Raw genomic sequence first — 20,662 nt, forward strand, 5'->3', positions numbered from 1 at the left:
CATCACATCTCTAGAGTGATATGTTGCACGTGTCTGAACCCCTAGCATATTTGTACTGGCTATATACCAGGTAGACATCAAAATCAAATGAGGTGCCGGAGAAGCACACCCCATGGAGTGTCCATGCTGTCAGGCATCCGATACCACGGCTTTTCAGAGAAATGGTAGCCCATTCCATCGAGGATATACACTCGAGGGCTGTTAGCATCACAATCATTGCATTTCAATGGAGAAAAAACACAAAACCGAATCAGGCGAGCCCACTTCACAGTGTTTCTATATTCTAGGGCTTTTGAAAAGACACCAAATCATGTGAATGGTATGAATGAAGTTAGCACACAAAAAAGCATATTGCAAACAGGCAAGTACAAGACATGCCCATTCCAGAGGGTATACACTCTAGGGCTGACAGCATCACAAACTTCACACCTCACTAGTAGGAAACAAATGGGAACAACACTAGCTCATTCCGTTAGAGGATGTCCACACAACGGCACACAGCATCACGTATTTGCAGCTCACAGGTAAAACACTGAAAGAAACGCAGCACAAGCCCATTCCATAGAGGGTGTACACTCTAGGGCATGCAGCATTACATATTTTTACAGGTCACTGGTAAAACAGGAACAGAAACACAACACAAGCCCCTCGCATATTGGCTCTAAACAAAACACTTCATAGCAGTAGCTCAGTTGTACGAAGTAAATTGGCACAAAACAAGCTTATTTCGCAGAGGATGGCTTAACACGAGGAAGTACACTCTAGGGCTCTCAGCATCACATAATCTGCAGTCATTGGTAAAACACGGGAAGAAGACAACACAAACCCCTACCACAGAGAGAAAACTCTCTACAGCTGCCAATAACACATACATTGAAGCTTACTGGTTAACACCAAAGGTAACACACCACAAGCCCTTTCCATTGAGAGTATACACTCGAGGGCTGTCAAAATCACAAATTATTTTGTTCACTTGCACAAAAACACTCTTCAGCACTTCCTCAGAGAGCATCCTCAGCAGACACCATTGCTCAGCACTTAGCATGTGGCTTGATGGGCATTTGCACAGCAATGTTTTCATGTGGAAACATTTCTAGAACAAACAAAACAAATAATAGGCTTCCTTTCACTATACAGTTATGAGTTAGGACACAAAGAATTTTAAATCCAGTACCGAAAACATATTCAGTTTATCAGTGTGCAACTCACCTTACAGAAATATATTGCACCAATTCTCAATGATGATCAGTTTTCCCAGTGGCACATCACAAATTTTAGTTTGTGATATCATTCCGCTCAATCAATTATTGGTGGAGTGTAGGCCGTTATGCCATGGAAGAGAAAAAAATGTTATTTATTTCAGTAGTCAATCCACTAATCTACTAAAATTAGCAGCTAAAAAAGGCAAGAACCTCTAAAGTCAGAGAGACCAAGAGTAAGGCAAAAATAGTAATTAGGGGAGGATTACAATAAGTAGTCTGTATATGTAGGCATGAAACTGTAGCATAAAAATGCGCTTAATTAAAGTGGAAGTATGAATGAGAACTACAGTAGACAAATTTTCAACAAGCCCTTATGCTAGTTAATACCTTGAACAAGATACTGTTTAACAATTCAGAAATTTTTTTTTTTAAACTGCTCTCCTGAGTAGTGTTAATTCTTAAGAGCTGATCACACCACAGCACGGAAGATCGTATCCCCTTGTGTCAACATGCTCTCCGTACAAATCGTTGGTTTGCATCACCTTAGACTATCACTGAGGAGCTCAGGTCTCCAATAGGCGCAAAGAAATGTAAAGCACTCCCGTTGGAATTATCCAAATCATTATTGCACTTCTTGTTCCTCAAATTTTATTCACTTACAGCATGTCGGCGATACTTATTGAACATCTCTTCAGTTAAATCCACAATTCAACAAACATAGTCTGCCTAACACTCATCCCTGCTCTATATTCACCACACTCCCTAAGGATCATAAATCCCAAGCTGGTTTTTGTATTGTACATTGTTAAATAATCTGTTGGGAGATTTATACCCACACTAAGCAGACTAACATTTTCCTTGAAGGAGGACCACTGAATTATGTTGAATAGGTTTATTTCATAATGATAAAAGAACAAGAAAAAACCGCCATGCTGTATAACAAAAAAATTCCCTTCCAACGAGCGGGCGTGTGGTAAGAAGGCTCATTCATCAGCTTGGATTCCGACCGAGTTTATCTTCTGTACATAACCGATGTTTGCTCAGTCCCTGTCTGCCTCCTCTCGTCGCTGCATATTCTGTAGCATGATCCTGATCATGTGTTGGAATTGTTCTTGTAAAGAGGATATAACTGACATTGTTACATGGCAAAAGTAACTCATTTCCAATGGGCTTAATTTCAATTATAGGTTGCTCCCTAATGACTAGATGAATGGCTCCTTTCTTCGCAGTCCCTGAAGTAATGGATGACAGGGGTTGCAGACCCTGGTCGACGGACTTCATGAGCTGTTCTGGAAACTCTTCTGGCTGTCTTGGGATGGGGAGGAGTTGTCACTGTGCACTGGGGTTTTAATTCATCAATGTTGCTCCCAAGATTCTGTATTTGTGGCTCACAGCGAACATCCCTGATGGATGACAGGCTCCAGATGATGGCTGATGGCGTTCAGGAGCCGTTCTGCAAACCTTTATGTTTGTCTGAGGATGAGGATGTGTTGTCCATATCTGCCAAAACTCACTTTATCAATGTTGCTCTCAGGAATCTGCATTTCTTGCTGTGCAGTCCACTCCAGGCCATAATTCAGCAGGGGGAGTAACTTGAAAGAACATCCAGGTTGACAAGCGATGACCTACACTAACCTCCAGATAGTCACAGATCGTGCAATTGCTGCCAACTCCTTGGTGATAAAATTCAGCGCAAGACGTAGGAATTTCGTTCAGCATGATTATTGCCACTTTCTACTATCCAGCCTTGTTGAGTCTTCCTTAAGCCCTCACGAACCCAATACCATAGGTTTCAGCTCAAAAATAATTTGACCCTGAGAGATGAATGTGATGAGCCTGTGTCATGAAAATCGAAGCAATGCCAGGATTTAGTTAATGGCCGCATGACACCCACCTACACTCCCAGGTAAAGACCGCCTGGGCTTCCACTTGGTGGCTTTAATAAAAGGCAGACGATGACGTGGTTGTTATTCTACCCCCCCATTGGCAGGTGAACGTTTGGTGGTGCATGTTGCCAGACTTATAAAAACCAGGGCACTTTACACTACTAAATGAAAGGGAGTTAGTTTGAAAATATATTCCACTCATATCTCCTTATCCCTCTTAATTTCCATCTGAAAAGATTATTTCAAAATTAATCAAGGAATGCTCAAGATATTTATTAATGTTAATTCAAATTATTTCAAAAAATAATGTTATGATGTTCAATTGATTTACACTCACCTGAATTTTCTTCGTGCCAGAAAGCATCAGATCTCTAGAGTGATATGTTGCACGTGTCCGAACCTCTAACATATTTGTACTGACTATATACCAGGTAGACATCAAAATCAAATGAGGTGCCGGAGCAGCTCACCCCACGGAGTGTACATGCTGTCAGGCACCCGATACCACGGCTTTTCATAGAAATGGTAGCCAATTCCATCGAGGATATACACTCGAGGGCTGTTAGCATCACACTCATTGCATTTCAATGGAGAAAAAACACAAAACCGAATCAGGGGAGCCCATTTCACAGTGTTTCTATATTCTAGGGCTTTTGAAAAGACACCTTATTCATGTGAATGTTATGAATGAAGTTAGCACACAAAAAAGCATATTGCAAACAGGGAAGTACAAGACATGCCCATTCCAGAGGGTATACACTCTAGGGCTGACAGCATCACAAACTTCACACCTCACTAGTAGGAAACAAATGGGAACAACACTAGCTCATTCCGTTAGAGGATGTCCACACAACGGCACACAGCATCACGTATTTGCAGCTCACAGGTAAAACACTGAAAGAAACGCAGCACAAGCCCATTCCATAGAGGGTGTACACTCTAGGGCATGCAGCATCACATATTTTTACAGATCACTGGTAAAACAGGAACAGAAACACAACACAAGCCCCTCCCATACTGGCTCTAAACAAAACACTTCATAGCAGTAGCTCAGTTGTACGAAGTAAATTGGCACAAAACAAGCTTATTTCGCAGAGGATGGCTTAACACGAGGAAGTACACTCTAGGGCTCTCAGCATCACATAATCTGCAGTCATTGGTAAAACACGGGAAGAAAGACAACACAAGCCCCTACCACAGAGAGAAAACTCTCTACAGCTGCCAATAACACATACATTGAAGCTTACTGGTTAACACCAAAGGTAACACACCACAAGCCCTTTCCATTGAGAGTATACACTCGAGGGCTGTCAAAATCACAAATTTTTTTGTTCACTTGCAAAAAAAACATTCTTCAGCACTTCCTCAGAGAGCATCCTCAGCAGACACCATTGCTCAGCACTTAGCATGTGGCTTGATGGACATTTGCACAGCAATGTTTTCATGTGGAAACATTTCTAGAACAAACAAAACAAATAATAGGCATCCTTTCACTATACATATATGAGTTAGGACACAAAGAATTTTAAATCCAGTACCGAAAACATATTCAGTTTATCAGCATGCAACTCACCTTAAAGAAATATATTGCACCAATTCTCAATGATGATCAGTTTTCCCGGTGGCACATCACAAATTTTAGTTTGTGATATCATTCCGCTCAATCAATTATTGGTGGAGTGTAGGCCGTTATGCCATGGAAGAGAAAAAAATGTTATTTATTGCAGTAGTCAATCCACTAATCTACTAAAATTAGCAGCTAAAATAGGCAAGAACCTCTAAAGTCAGAGAGACCAAGAGTAAGGCAAAAATAGTAATTAGGGGAGGATTACAATAAGTAGTCTGTATATGTAGGCATGAAACTGTATCACAAAAATGCGCTTAATTAAAGTGAAAGTATGAATGAGAACTACAGTAGACAAATTTTCAACAAGCCCTTATGCTAGTTAATACCTTGAACAAGATACTGTTTAACAATTCAGAAATTTTTCTTTTTAACTGCTCTCCTCAGTAGTGTTAATTCTTAAGAGCTGATCACACCACAGCACGGAAGATCGTATCCCCCTGTGTCAACATGCTCTCCGTACAAATCGTTGGTTTGCATCACCTTAGAATATCACTGAGGAGCTCAGGTCTCCAATAGGCACAAAGAAATGTAAAGCACTCCCGTTGGAATTATCCAAATCATTATTGCACTTCTTGTTCCTCAAATTTTATTCACTTACAGCATGTCGGCGATACTTATTGAACATCTCTTCAGTTAAATCCACAATTCAACAAACATTGTCTGCCTAACACTCATCCCTGCTCTATATTCACCACACTCCCTAAGGATCATAAATTCCAAGCTGGTTTTTGTATTGTACATTGTTAAATAATCTGTTGGGAGATTTATACCCACACTAAGCAGACTACCATTTTCCTTGAAGGAGGACCACTGAATTATGTTGAATAGGTTTATTTCATAATGATAAAAGAACAAGAAACTTAAAACCGCCATGCTGTATAACAAAAAAATTCCCTTCCACCGAGCGGGCGTGTGGTAAGAAGGCTCAGTCAACAGCTTGGAATCCGACCAAGTTTATCTTCTGTACATAACCGATGTTTGCTCAGTCCCTGTCTGCCTCCTCTCGTCGCTGCATATTCTGTAGTATGATCCTGATCATGTGTTGGAATTGTTCTTGTAAAGAGGATATAACTGACATTGTTACATGGCAAAAGTAACTCATTTCCAATGGGCTTAATTTCAATTATAGGTTGCTCCCTAATGACTAGATGAATGGCTCCTTTCTTCGCAGTCCCTGAAGTAATGGATGACAGGGGTTGCAGACCCTGGTCGACGGACTTCATGAGCTGTTCTGGAAACTCTTCTGGCTGTCTTGGGATGGGGAGGAGTTGTCACTGTGCACTGGGGTTTTAATTCATCAATGTTGCTCCCAAGATTCTGTATTTGTGGCTCACAGCGAACATCCCTGATGGACGACAGGCTCCAGATGATGGTTGATGGCGTTCAGGAGCCGTTCTGCAAACCCTTATGTTTGTCTGAGGATGAGGATGTGTTGTCCATATCTGCCAAAACTCACTTTATCAATGTTGCTCTCAGGTATCTGCATTTCTTGCTGTGCAGTTCACTCCAGACCATAATTCAGCAGGGGGAGTAACTTGAAAGAACATCCTAGTTGACAAGCAATGACCTACACTAACCTCCAGATAGTCACAGATCGTGTAATTGCTGCCAACTCCTTGGTGATAAAATTCAGCGCAAGACGTAGGAATTTCGTTCAGCACGATTATTGCCACTTTCTACTATCCAGCCTTGTTGAGTCTTCCTTAAGCCCTCACGAACCCAATACCATAGGTTTCAGCTCAAAAATAATTTGACCCTGAGAGATGAATGTGATGAGCCTGTGTCATGAAAATGGAAGCAATGCCACGATTTAGTTAATGGCCGCATGACACCCACCTACACTCCCAGGTAAAGACCGCCTGGGCTTCCACTTGGTGGCTTTAATAAAAGGCAGACGATGACGTGGTTGTTATTCTACCCCCCCATTGGCAGGTGAACGTTTGGTGGTGCATGTTTCCCAAAGATACCTCTGAACCATAAAAGAGTTAATTATAGACAGACTTATAAAAACCAGGGCACTTTACACTACTAAATGAAAGGGAGTTAGTTTGAAAATATATTCCACTCATATCTCCTTATCCCTTTTAATTTCCATCTGAAAAGATTATTTCAAAATTAATCAAGGAATGCTCAAGATATTTATTAATGTTAATTCAAATTATTTCAAAAAATAATGTTATGATGTTCAATTCATTTACACTCACCTGAATTTTCTTCATGCTAGAAAGCATCACATCTCTAGAGTGATATGTTGCAGGTGTCTGAACCTCTAACATATTTGTACTGGCTATATACCAGGTAGACATCAAAATCAAATGAGGTGCCGGAGAAGCACACCCCACGGAGTGTACATGCTGTCAGGCATCCGATACCACGGCTTTTCATAGAAATGGTAGCCCATTCCATCGAGGATATACACTCGAGGGCTGTTAGCATCACAATCATTGCATTTCAATGGAGAAAAAACACAAAACCGAATCAGGCGAGCCCATTTCACAGTGTTTCTATATTCTAGGGCTTTTGAAAAGACACCAAATCATGTGAATGGTATGAATGAAGTTAGCACACAAAAAAGCATATTGCAAACAGGCAAGTACAAGACATTCCCATTCCAGAGGGTATACACTCTAGGGCTGACAGCATCACAAACTTCACACCTCACTAGTAGGAAACAAATGGGAACAACACTAGCTCATTCCGTTAGAGGATGTCCACACAACGGCACACAGCATCACGTATTTGCAGCTCACAGGTAAAACACTGAAAGAAACGCAGCACAAGCCCATTCCATAGAGGGTGTACACTCTAGGGCATGCAGCATTACATATTTTTACAGGTCACTGGTAAAACAGGAACAGAAACACAACACAAGCCCCTCCCATACAGGGTAATCACTCTGGCTCTAAACAAAGAACTTCATAGCAGTAGCTCAGTTGTACGAAGTAAATTGGCACAAAACAAGCTTATTTCGCAGAGGATGCCTTAACACGAGGAAGTACACTCTAGGGCTCTCAGCATCACATAATCTGCAGTCATTGGTAAAACACGGGAAGAACACAACACAAGCCCCTACCACAGAGAGAAAGCTCTCTACAGCTGCCAATAACACATACTTTGAAGCTTACTGGTTAACACCAAACGTAAGACACCACAAGCCCATTCCTTTGAGGGTATACACTCGAGGGCTGTCAAAATCACAAATTTTGTTCTTCACTTGCAAAAAAACACTCTTCAGCACTTCCTCAGAGAGCATCCTCTGCAGACACCATTGCTCAGCACTTGGCATGTGGCTTGATGGACATTTGCACAGCAATGTTTTCATGTGGAAATATTTCTAGAACAAACAAAACAAATAATAGGCTTCCTTTCACTATACATATATGAGTTAGGACACAAAGAATTTTAAATCCAGTACCGAAAACATATTCAGTTTATCAGCGTGCAACTCACCTTAGAGAAATATATTGCACCAATTCTCAATGATGATCAGTTTTCCCAGTGGCACATCACAAATTTTAGTTTGTGGTATCATTCCGCTCAATCAATTATTGGTGGAGTGTAGGCCGTTATGCCATGGAAGAGAAAAAAATGTTATTTATTGCAGTAGTCAATCCAATAATCTACTAAAATTAGCAGCTAAAAAAGGCAAGAACCTCTAAAGTCAGAGAGACCATGAGTAAGGCAAAAATAGTAATTAGGGGAGGATTACAATAAGTAGTCTGTATATGTAGGCATGAAACTGTATCATAAAAATGCGCTAAATTAAAGTGGAAGTATGAATGAGAACTACAGTAGACAAATTTTCAACAAGCCCTTATGCTAGTTAATACCTTGAACAAGATACTGTTTAACAATTCAGAAATTTTTTTTTTTTAACTGCTCTCGTCAGTAGTGTTATTTCTTAAGAGCTGACCACACCACAGCACGGAAGATCGTATCCCCTTGTGTCAACATGCTCTCCGTACAAATCGTTGGTTTGCATCACCTTAGACTATCACTGAGGAGCTCAGGTCTCCAATAGGCGCAAAGAAATGTAAAGCACTCCCGTTGGAATTATCCAAATCATTATTGCACTTCTAGTTCCTCAAATTTTATTCACTTACAGCATGTCGGCGATACTTATTGAACATCTCTTCAGTTAAATCCACAATTCAACAAACATTGTCTGCCTAACACTCATCCCTGCTCAATATTCACCACACTCCCTAAGGATCATAAATTCCAAGCTGGTTTTTGTATTGTACATTGTTAAATAATCTGTTGGGAGATTTATACCCACACCAAGCAGACTACCATTTTCCTTGAAGGAGGACCACTGAATTATGTTGAATAGGTTTATTTCATAATGATAAAAGAACAAGAAACATAAAACCGCCATGCTGTATAACAAAAAAATTCCCTTCCACCGAGCGGGCATGTGGTAAGGAGGCACAGTCATCAGCTTTTATTCCGACCGAGTTTATCTTCTGTACATAACCGATGTTTGCTCAGTCCCTGTCTGCCTCCTCTCGTCGCTGCATATTCTGTAGTATGATCCTGGTCATGTGTTGGAATTGTTCTTGTAAGGAGGATATAACTGACATTGTTACATGGCAAAAGTAACTCATTTCCAATGGGCTTAATTTCAATTATAGATTGCTCCCTAATGACTAGATGAATGGCTCCTTTCTTCGCAGTCCCTGAAGTAATGGATGACAGGGGTTGCAGACCCTGGTTGACGGACTTCATGAGCTGTTCTGGAAAATCTTCTGGCTGTCTTGGGATGGGGAAGAGTTGTCACTGTGCACTGGGGATTTAATTCATCGATGTTGCTCCCAAGATTCTGTATTTGTGGCTCACAGCGAACATCCCTGATGGACGACAGGCTCCAGATGATGGTTGATGGCGTTCAGGAGCCGTTCTGCAAACCCTTATGTTTGTCTGAGGATGAGGATGTGTTGTCCATATCTGCCAAAACTCACTTTATCAAAGTTGCTCTCAGGAATCTGCATTTCTTCCTGTGCAGTTCACTCCAGACCATAATTCAGCAGGGGGAGGAACTTGAAAGAACATCCAAGTTGACAAGCGATGACCTACACTAACCTCCAGATAGTCACAGATCGTGTAATTGCTGCCAACTCCTTGGTGATAAAATTCAGCGCAAGACGTAGGAATTTCGTTCAGCATGATTATTGCCACTTTCTACTATCCAGCCTTGTTGAGTCTTCCTTAAGCCCTCACGAACCCAATACCATAGGTTTCAATTCAAAAATAATTTGACCCTGAGAGATGAATGTGATGAGCCTGTGTCATGAAAATGGAAGCAATGCCAGGATTTAGTTAATGGCCGCAAGACACCCACCTACTCTCCCAGGTAAAAACCGCCTGGGCTTCCACTTGGTGGCTTTAATAAAAGGCAGACGATGACGTGGTTGTTATTCTACCCCCCCATTGGCAGGTGAACGTTTGGTGGTGCATGTTTCCCAAGGATACCTCTGAACCATAAAAGAGTTAATTATAGACAGACTTATAAAAACCAGGGCACTTTACACTACTAAATGAAAGGGAGTTAGTTTGAAAATATATTCCACTCATATCTCCTTATCCCTTTTAATTTCCATCTGAAAAGATTATTTCAAAATGAATCAAGGAATGCTCAAGATATTTATTAATGTTAATTCAAATTATTTCAAAAAATAATGTTATGATGTTCAATTCATTTACACTCACCTGAATTTTCTTCGTGCCAGAAAGCATCATATCTCTAGAGTGATATGTTGCAAGTGTCTGAACCTCTAATATATTTGTACTGACTATATACCAGGTAGACATCAAAATCAAATGAGGTGCCGGAGAAGCACACCCCACGGAGTGTACATGCTGCAAGGACCCCTATACCACGGCTTTTCATAGAAATGGTAGCCAATTCCATTGAGGATATACACTCAAGGGCTGTTAACATCACACTCATTGCATTTCAATGGAGAAAAAACACAAAACCGAATCAGGCGAGCCCATTTCACAGTGTTTCTATATTCTAGGGCTTTTGAAAAGACACCTTATTCATGTGAATGGTATGAATGAAGTTAGCACACAAAAAAGCATATTGCAAACAGGCAAGTACAAGACATGCCCATTCCAGAGGGTATACACTCTAGGGCTGACAGCATCACAAACTTCACACCTCACTAGTAGGAAACAAATGGGAACAACACTAGCTCATTCCGTTAGAGGATGTCCACACAACGGCACACAGCATCACGTATTTGCAGCTCACAGGTAAAACACTGAAAGAAACGCAGCACAAGCCCATTCCATAGAGGGTGTACACTCTAGGGCATGCAGCATTACATATTTTTACAGGTCACTGGTAAAACAGGAACAGAAACACAACACAAGCCCCTCCCATACAGGGTAATCACTCTGGCTCTAAACAAAGAACTTCATAGCAGTAGCTCAGTTGTACGAAGTAAATTGGCACAAAACAAGCTTATTTCGCAGAGGATGCCTTAACACGAGGAAGTACACTCTAGGGCTCTCAGCATCACATAATCTGCAGTCATTGGTAAAACACGGGAAGAACACAACACAAGCCCCTACCACAGAGAGAAAGCTCTCTACAGCTGCCAATAACACATACTTTGAAGCTTACTGGTTAACACCAAACGTAAGACACCACAAGCCCATTCCTTTGAGGGTATACACTCGAGGGCTGTCAAAATCACAAATTTTGTTCTTCACTTGCAAAAAAACACTCTTCAGCACTTCCTCAGAGAGCATCCTCTGCAGACACCATTGCTCAGCACTTGGCATGTGGCTTGATGGACATTTGCACAGCAATGTTTTCATGTGGAAACATTTCTAGAACAAACAAAACAAATAATAGGCTTCCTTTCACTATACATATATGAGTTAGGACACAAAGAATTTTAAATCCAGTACCGAAAACATATTCAGTTTATCAGCGTGCAACTCACCTTAGAGAAATATATTGCACCAATTCTCAATGATGATCAGTTTTCCCAGTGGCACATCACAAATTTTAGTTTGTGGTATCATTCCGCTCAATCAATTATTGGTGGAGTGTAGGCCGTTATGCCATGGAAGAGAAAAAAATGTTATTTATTGCAGTAGTCAATCCAATAATCTACTAAAATTAGCAGCTAAAAAAGGCAAGAACCTCTAAAGTCAGAGAGACCATGAGTAAGGCAAAAATAGTAATTAGGGGAGGATTACAATAAGTAGTCTGTATATGTAGGCATGAAACTGTATCATAAAAATGCGCTAAATTAAAGTGGAAGTATGAATGAGAACTACAGTAGACAAATTTTCAACAAGCCCTTATGCTAGTTAATACCTTGAACAAGATACTGTTTAACAATTCAGAAATTTTTTTTTTTTAACTGCTCTCGTCAGTAGTGTTATTTCTTAAGAGCTGACCACACCACAGCACGGAAGATCGTATCCCCTTGTGTCAACATGCTCTCCGTACAAATCGTTGGTTTGCATCACCTTAGACTATCACTGAGGAGCTCAGGTCTCCAATAGGCGCAAAGAAATGTAAAGCACTCCCGTTGGAATTATCCAAATCATTATTGCACTTCTAGTTCCTCAAATTTTATTCACTTACAGCATGTCGGCGATACTTATTGAACATCTCTTCAGTTAAATCCACAATTCAACAAACATTGTCTGCCTAACACTCATCCCTGCTCAATATTCACCACACTCCCTAAGGATCATAAATTCCAAGCTGGTTTTTGTATTGTACATTGTTAAATAATCTGTTGGGAGATTTATACCCACACCAAGCAGACTACCATTTTCCTTGAAGGAGGACCACTGAATTATGTTGAATAGGTTTATTTCATAATGATAAAAGAACAAGAAACATAAAACCGCCATGCTGTATAACAAAAAAATTCCCTTCCACCGAGCGGGCATGTGGTAAGGAGGCACAGTCATCAGCTTTTATTCCGACCGAGTTTATCTTCTGTACATAACCGATGTTTGCTCAGTCCCTGTCTGCCTCCTCTCGTCGCTGCATATTCTGTAGTATGATCCTGGTCATGTGTTGGAATTGTTCTTGTAAGGAGGATATAACTGACATTGTTACATGGCAAAAGTAACTCATTTCCAATGGGCTTAATTTCAATTATAGATTGCTCCCTAATGACTAGATGAATGGCTCCTTTCTTCGCAGTCCCTGAAGTAATGGATGACAGGGGTTGCAGACCCTGGTTGACGGACTTCATGAGCTGTTCTGGAAAATCTTCTGGCTGTCTTGGGATGGGGAAGAGTTGTCACTGTGCACTGGGGATTTAATTCATCGATGTTGCTCCCAAGATTCTGTATTTGTGGCTCACAGCGAACATCCCTGATGGACGACAGGCTCCAGATGATGGTTGATGGCGTTCAGGAGCCGTTCTGCAAACCCTTATGTTTGTCTGAGGATGAGGATGTGTTGTCCATATCTGCCAAAACTCACTTTATCAAAGTTGCTCTCAGGAATCTGCATTTCTTCCTGTGCAGTTCACTCCAGACCATAATTCAGCAGGGGGAGGAACTTGAAAGAACATCCAAGTTGACAAGCGATGACCTACACTAACCTCCAGATAGTCACAGATCGTGTAATTGCTGCCAACTCCTTGGTGATAAAATTCAGCGCAAGACGTAGGAATTTCGTTCAGCATGATTATTGCCACTTTCTACTATCCAGCCTTGTTGAGTCTTCCTTAAGCCCTCACGAACCCAATACCATAGGTTTCAATTCAAAAATAATTTGACCCTGAGAGATGAATGTGATGAGCCTGTGTCATGAAAATGGAAGCAATGCCAGGATTTAGTTAATGGCCGCAAGACACCCACCTACTCTCCCAGGTAAAAACCGCCTGGGCTTCCACTTGGTGGCTTTAATAAAAGGCAGACGATGACGTGGTTGTTATTCTACCCCCCCATTGGCAGGTGAACGTTTGGTGGTGCATGTTTCCCAAGGATACCTCTGAACCATAAAAGAGTTAATTATAGACAGACTTATAAAAACCAGGGCACTTTACACTACTAAATGAAAGGGAGTTAGTTTGAAAATATATTCCACTCATATCTCCTTATCCCTTTTAATTTCCATCTGAAAAGATTATTTCAAAATGAATCAAGGAATGCTCAAGATATTTATTAATGTTAATTCAAATTATTTCAAAAAATAATGTTATGATGTTCAATTCATTTACACTCACCTGAATTTTCTTCGTGCCAGAAAGCATCATATCTCTAGAGTGATATGTTGCAAGTGTCTGAACCTCTAATATATTTGTACTGACTATATACCAGGTAGACATCAAAATCAAATGAGGTGCCGGAGAAGCACACCCCACGGAGTGTACATGCTGCAAGGACCCCTATACCACGGCTTTTCATAGAAATGGTAGCCAATTCCATTGAGGATATACACTCAAGGGCTGTTAACATCACACTCATTGCATTTCAATGGAGAAAAAACACAAAACCGAATCAGGCGAGCCCATTTCACAGTGTTTCTATATTCTAGGGCTTTTGAAAAGACACCTTATTCATGTGAATGGTATGAATGAAGTTAGCACACAAAAAAGCATATTGCAAACAGGCAAGTACAAGACATGCCCATTCCAGAGGGTATACACTCTAGGGCTGACAGCATCACAAACTTCACACCTCACTAGTAGGAAACAAATGGGAACAACACTAGCTCATTCCGTTAGAGGATGTCCACACAACGGCACACAGCATCACGTATTTGCAGCTCACAGGTAAAACACTGAAAGAAACGCAGCACAAGCCCATTCCATAGAGGGTGTACACTCTAGGGCATGCAGCATCACATATTTTTACAGATCACTGGTAAAACAGGAACAGAAACACAACACAAGCCCCTCCCATACAGGGTAATCACTCTGGCTCTAAACAAAACACTTCATAGCAGTAGCTCAGTTGTACGAAGTAAATTGGCACAAAACAAGCTTATTTCGCAGAGGATGGCTTAACATGTGGAAGTACACTCTAGGGCTCTCAGCATCACATAATCTGCAGTCATTGGAAAAACACGGGAAGAAAGACAACACAAGCCCCTACCACAGAGAGAAAACTCTCTACAGCTGCCAATAACACATACATTGAAGCTTACTGGTTAACACCAAAGGTAACACACCACAAGCCCTTTCCATTGAGAGTATACACTCGAGGGCTGTCAAAATCACAAACTTTTGTTCACTTGCAAAAAAACACTCTTCAGCACTTCCTCAGAGAGCATCCTCAGCAGACACCATTGCTCAGCACTTAGCATGTGGCTTGATGGACATTTGCACAGCAATGTTTTCATGTTGAAACATTTCTAGAACAAACAAAGCAAATAATAGGCTTCCTTTCACTATACATATATGATTAGGACACAAAGAATTTTAAATCCAGTACCGAAAACATATTCAGTTTATCAGCGTGCAACTCACCTTACAGAAATATATTGCACCAATTCTCAATGATGATCAGTTTTCCCAGTGGCACATCACAAAATTTAGTTTGTGATATCATTCTGCTCAATCAATTATTGGTGGAGTGTAGGCCGTTATGCCATGGAAGAGAAAAAAATGTTATTTATTGCAGTAGTCAATCCACTAATCTACTAAAATTAGCAGCTAAAAAAGGCAAGAACCTCTAAAGTCAGAGAGACCAAGAGTAAGGCGAAAGTAGTAATTAGGGGAGGATTACAAGAAGTAGTCTGTATATGTAGGCATGAAACTGTAGCATAAAAATGCGCTTAATTAATGTAGAAGTATGAATGAGAACTACAGTAGACAAATTTTCAACAAGCCCTTATACTAGTTAATACCTTGAACAAGATACTGTTTAACAATTCAGAATTTTTTTTTTAACTGCTCTCCTCAGTAGTGTTAATTCTTAAGAGCTGATCACACCACAGCACGGAAGATCGTATCCCCTTGTGTCAACATGCTCTCCGTACAAATCGTTGGTTTGCATCACCTTAGACTATCACTGAGGAGCTCAGGTCTCCAATAGGCGCAAAGAAATGTAAAGCACTCCCGTTGAAATTATCCAAATCATTATTGCACTTCTTGTTCCTCAAATTTTATTCACTTACAGCATGTCGGCGATACTTATTGAACATCTCTTCAGTTAAATCCACAATTCAACAAACATTGTCTGCCTAACACTCATCCCTGCTCAATATTCACCTCACTCCCTAAGGATCATTAATTCCAAGCTTGTTTTTATATTGTACATTGTTAAATAATCTGCTGAGAGATTCATACCCACACTAAGCAGACTACCATTTTCCTTGAAGGAGGACTACTGAATTATGTTGAATAGGTTATTTCATAATGATAAAAGTACAAGAAACCTAAAACCGCCATGCTGTATAACAAAAAAATTCCCTTCCACCGAGCGGGCGTGTGGTAAGAAGGCTCATTCATCAGCTTGGATTCCGACCGAGTTTATCTTCTGTACATAACCGATGTTTGCTCAGTCCCTGTCTGCCTCCTCTCGTCGCTGCATATTCTGTAGCATGATCCTGATCATGTGTTGGAATTGTTCTTGTAAGGAGGATATAACTGACATTGTTACATGGCAAAAGTAACTCATTTCCAATGGGCTTAATTTCAATTATAGGTTGCTCCCTAATGACTAGATGAATGGCTCCTTTCTTCGCAGTCCCTGAAGTAATGGATGACAGGGGTTGCAGACCCTGGTCGACGGACTTCATGAGCTGTTCTGGAAACTCTTCTGGCTGTCTTGGGATGGGGAGGAGTTGTCACTGTGCACTGGGGTTTTAATTCATCAATGTTGCTCCCGAGATTCTGTATTTGTGGCTCACAGCGAACATCCCTGATGGATGACAGGCTCCAGATGATGGTTGATGGCGTTCAGGAGCCGTTCTGCAAACCCTTATGTTTGTCTGAGGATGAGGATGTGTTGTCCATATCTGCCAAAACTCACTTTATCAATGTTGCTCTCAGGAATCTGCATTTCTTGCTGTGCAGTTCACTCCAGACCATAATTCAGCAGGGGGAGTAACTTGAAAGAACATCCTAGTTGACAAGCGATGACCTATACTAACCTCCAGATAGTCACAGATCGTGTAATTGCTGCCAACTCCTTGGTGATAAAATTCAGCGCAAGACGTAGGAATTTCGTTCAGCACGATTATTGCCACTTTCTACTATCCAGCCTTGTTGAGTCTTCCTTAAGCCCTCACGAACCCAATACCATAGGTTTCAGCTCAAAAATAATTTCACCCTGAGAGATGAATGTGATGAGCCTGTGTCATGAAAATCGAAGCAATGCCAGGATTTAGTTAATGGCTGCATGACACCCACCTACACTCCCAGGTAAAGACCGCCCTGGCTTCCACTTGGTGGCTTTAATAAAAGGCAGACGATGACGTGGTTGTTATTCTACCCCCCCATTGGCAGGTGAACGTTTGGTGGTGCATGTTTCCCAAAGATACCTCTGAACCATAAAAGAGTTAATTATAGACAGACTTATAAAAACCAGGGCACTTTACACTACTAAATGAAAGGGAGTTAGTTTGAAAATATATTCCACTCATATCTCCTTATCCCTTTTAATTTCTATCTGAAAAGATTATTTGAAAATTAATCAAGGAATGCTCAAGATATTTATTAATGTTAATTCAAATTATTTCAAGAAATAATGTTATGATGTTCAATTCATTTACACTCACCTGAATTTTCTTCATGCTAGAAAGCATCACATCTCTAGAGTGATATGTTGCAGGTGTCTGAACCTCTAACATATTTGTACTGGCTATATACCAGGTAGACATCAAAATCAAATGAGGTGCCGGAGAAGCATACCCCACGGAGTGTACATGCTGTCAGGCATCCGATACCACGGCTTTTCATAGAAATGGTAGCCCATTCCATCGAGGATATACACTCGAGGGCTGTTAGCATCACAATCATTGCATTTCAATGGAGAAAAAACACAAAACCGAATCAGGCGAGCCCATTTCACAGTGTTTCTATATTCTAGGGCTTTTGAAAAGACACCAAATCATGTGAATGGTATGAATGAAGTTAGCACACAAAAAATTATATTGCAAACGCAAGTACAAGACATGCCCATTCCAGAGGGTATACACTCTAGGGCTGACAGCATCACAAACTTCACACCTCACTAGTAGGAAACAAATGGGAACAACACTAGCTCATTCCGTTAGAGGATGTCCACACAACGGCACACAGCATCACGTATTTGCAGCTCACAGGTAAAACACTGAAAGAAACGCAGCACAAGCCCATTCCATAGAGGGTGTACACTCTAGGGCATGCAGCATTACATATTTTTACAGGTCACTGGTAAAACAGGAACAGAAACACAACACAAGCCCCTCCCATACAGGGTAATCACTCTGGCTCTAAACAAAGAACTTCATAGCAGTAGCTCAGTTGTACGAAGTAAATTGGCACAAAACAAGCTTATTTCGCAGAGGATGGCTTATCACGAGGAAGTACACTCTAGGGCTCTCAGCATCACATAATCTGCAGTCATTGGTAAAACACGGGAAGAACACAACACAAGCCCCTACCACAGAGAGAAAACTCTCTACAGCTGCCAATAACACATACATTGAAGCTTACTGGTTAACACCAAACGTAACACACCACAAGCCCATTCCTTTGAGGGTATACACTCGAGGGCTGTCAAAATCACAAATTTTGTTGTTCACTTGCAAAAAAACACTCTTCAGCACTTCCTCAGAGAGCATCCTCTGCAGACACCATTGCTCAGCACTTGGCATGTGGCTTGATGGACATTTGCACAGCAATGTTTTTATGTGGAAATATTTCTAGAACAAACAAAACAAATAATAGGCTTCCTTACACTATACATATATGAGTAGGACACAAAGAATTTTAAATCCAGTACCGAAAACATATTCAGTTTATCAGCGTGCAACTCACCTTACAGAAATATATTGCACCAATTCTCAATGATGATCAGTTTTCCCAGTGGCACATCACAAATTTTAGTTTGTGATATCATTCCGCTCAATCAATTATTGGTGGAGTGTAGGCCGTTATGCCATGGAAGAGAAAAAACTGTTATTTATTGCAGTAGTCAATCCACTAATCTACTAAAATTAGCAGCTAAAAAAGGCAAGAACCTCTAAAGTCAGAGAGACCAAGAGTAAGGCAAAAATAGTAATTAGGGGAGGATTACAATAAGTAGTCTGTATATGTAGGCATGAATCATGCATAAAAATGCGCTTAATTAAAGTGGAAGTATGAATGAGAACTACAGTAGACAAATTTTCAACAAGCCCTTATGCTAGTTAATACCTTGAACAAGATACTGTTTAACAATTCAGAAAAAGTTTTTTTTTTTAACTGCTCTCCTCAGTAGTGTTAATTCTTAAGAGCTGATCACACCGCAGCACGGAAGATCGTATCCCCTTGTGTCAACATGCTCTCCGTACAAACCGTTGGTTTGCATCACCTTAGACTATCACTGAGGAGCTCAGTTCTCCAACAGGCGCAAAGAAATGTAAAGCACTCCCGTTGGAATTATCCAAATCATTATTGCACTTCTTGTTCCTCAAATTTTATTCACTTACAGCATGTCGGCGATACTTATTGAACACCTCTTCAGTTAAATCCACAATTCAACAAACATTGTCTGCCTAACACTCATCCCTGCTCAATATTCACCACACTCCCTAAGGATCATAAATCCCAAGCTGGTTTTTGTATTGTACATTGTTAAATAATCTGTTGGGAGATTTATACCCACGCTAAGCGGACTACCATTTTCCTTGAAGGAGGACTACTGAATTATGTTGAATAGGTTTATTTCATAATGATAAAAGAACAAGAAAAAACCGCCATGCTGTATAACAAAAAAATTCCCTTCCAACGAGCGGGCGTGTGGTAAGAAGGCTCATTCATCAGCTTGGATTCCGACCGAGTTTATCTTCTGTACATAACCGATGTTTGCTCAGTCCCTGTCTGCCTCCTCTCGTCGCTGCATATTCTGTAGCATGATCCTGATCATGTGTTGGAATTGTTCTTGTAAAGAGGATATAACTGACATTGTTACATGGCAAAAGTAACTCATTTCCAATGGGCTTAATTTCAATTATAGGTTGCTCCCTAATGACTAGATGAATGGCTCCTTTCTTCGCAGTCCCTGAAGTAATGGATGACAGGGGTTGCAGACCCTGGTCGACGGACTTCATGAGCTGTTCTGGAAACTCTTCTGGCTGTCTTGGGATGGGGAGGAGTTGTCACTGTGCACTGGGGTTTTAATTCATCAATGTTGCTCCCAAGATTCTGTATTTGTGGCTCACAGCGAACATCCCTGATGGATGACAGGCTCCAGATGATGGCTGATGGCGTTCAGGAGCCGTTCTGCAAACCTTTATGTTTGTCTGAGGATGAGGATGTGTTGTCCATATCTGCCAAAACTCACTTTATCAATGTTGCTCTCAGGAATCTGCATTTCTTGCTGTGCAGTTCACTCCAGGCCATAATTCAGCAGGGGGAGTAACTTGAAAGAACATCCAGGTTGACAAGCGATGACCTACACTAACCTCCAGATAGTCACAGATCGTGCAATTGCTGCCAACTCCTTGGTGATAAAATTCAGCGCAAGACGTAGGAATTTCGTTCAGCATGATTATTGCCACTTTCTACTATCCAGCCTTGTTGAGTCTTCCTTAAGCCCTCACGAACCCAATACCATAGGTTTCAGCTCAAAAATAATTTGACCCTGAGAGATGAATGTGATGAGCCTGTGTCATGAAAATCGAAGCAATGCCAGGATTTAGTTAATGGCCGCATGACACCCACCTACACTCCCAGGTAAAGACCGCCTGGGCTTCCACTTGGTGGCTTTAATAAAAGGCAGACGATGACGTGGTTGTTATTCTACCCCCCCATTGGCAGGTGAAC

This window comes from Anabrus simplex, chromosome 1 (genome assembly GCF_040414725.1).
Source record: "Anabrus simplex isolate iqAnaSimp1 chromosome 1, ASM4041472v1, whole genome shotgun sequence".
Classification (NCBI taxonomy): Eukaryota; Metazoa; Arthropoda; class Insecta; order Orthoptera; family Tettigoniidae; genus Anabrus; species Anabrus simplex.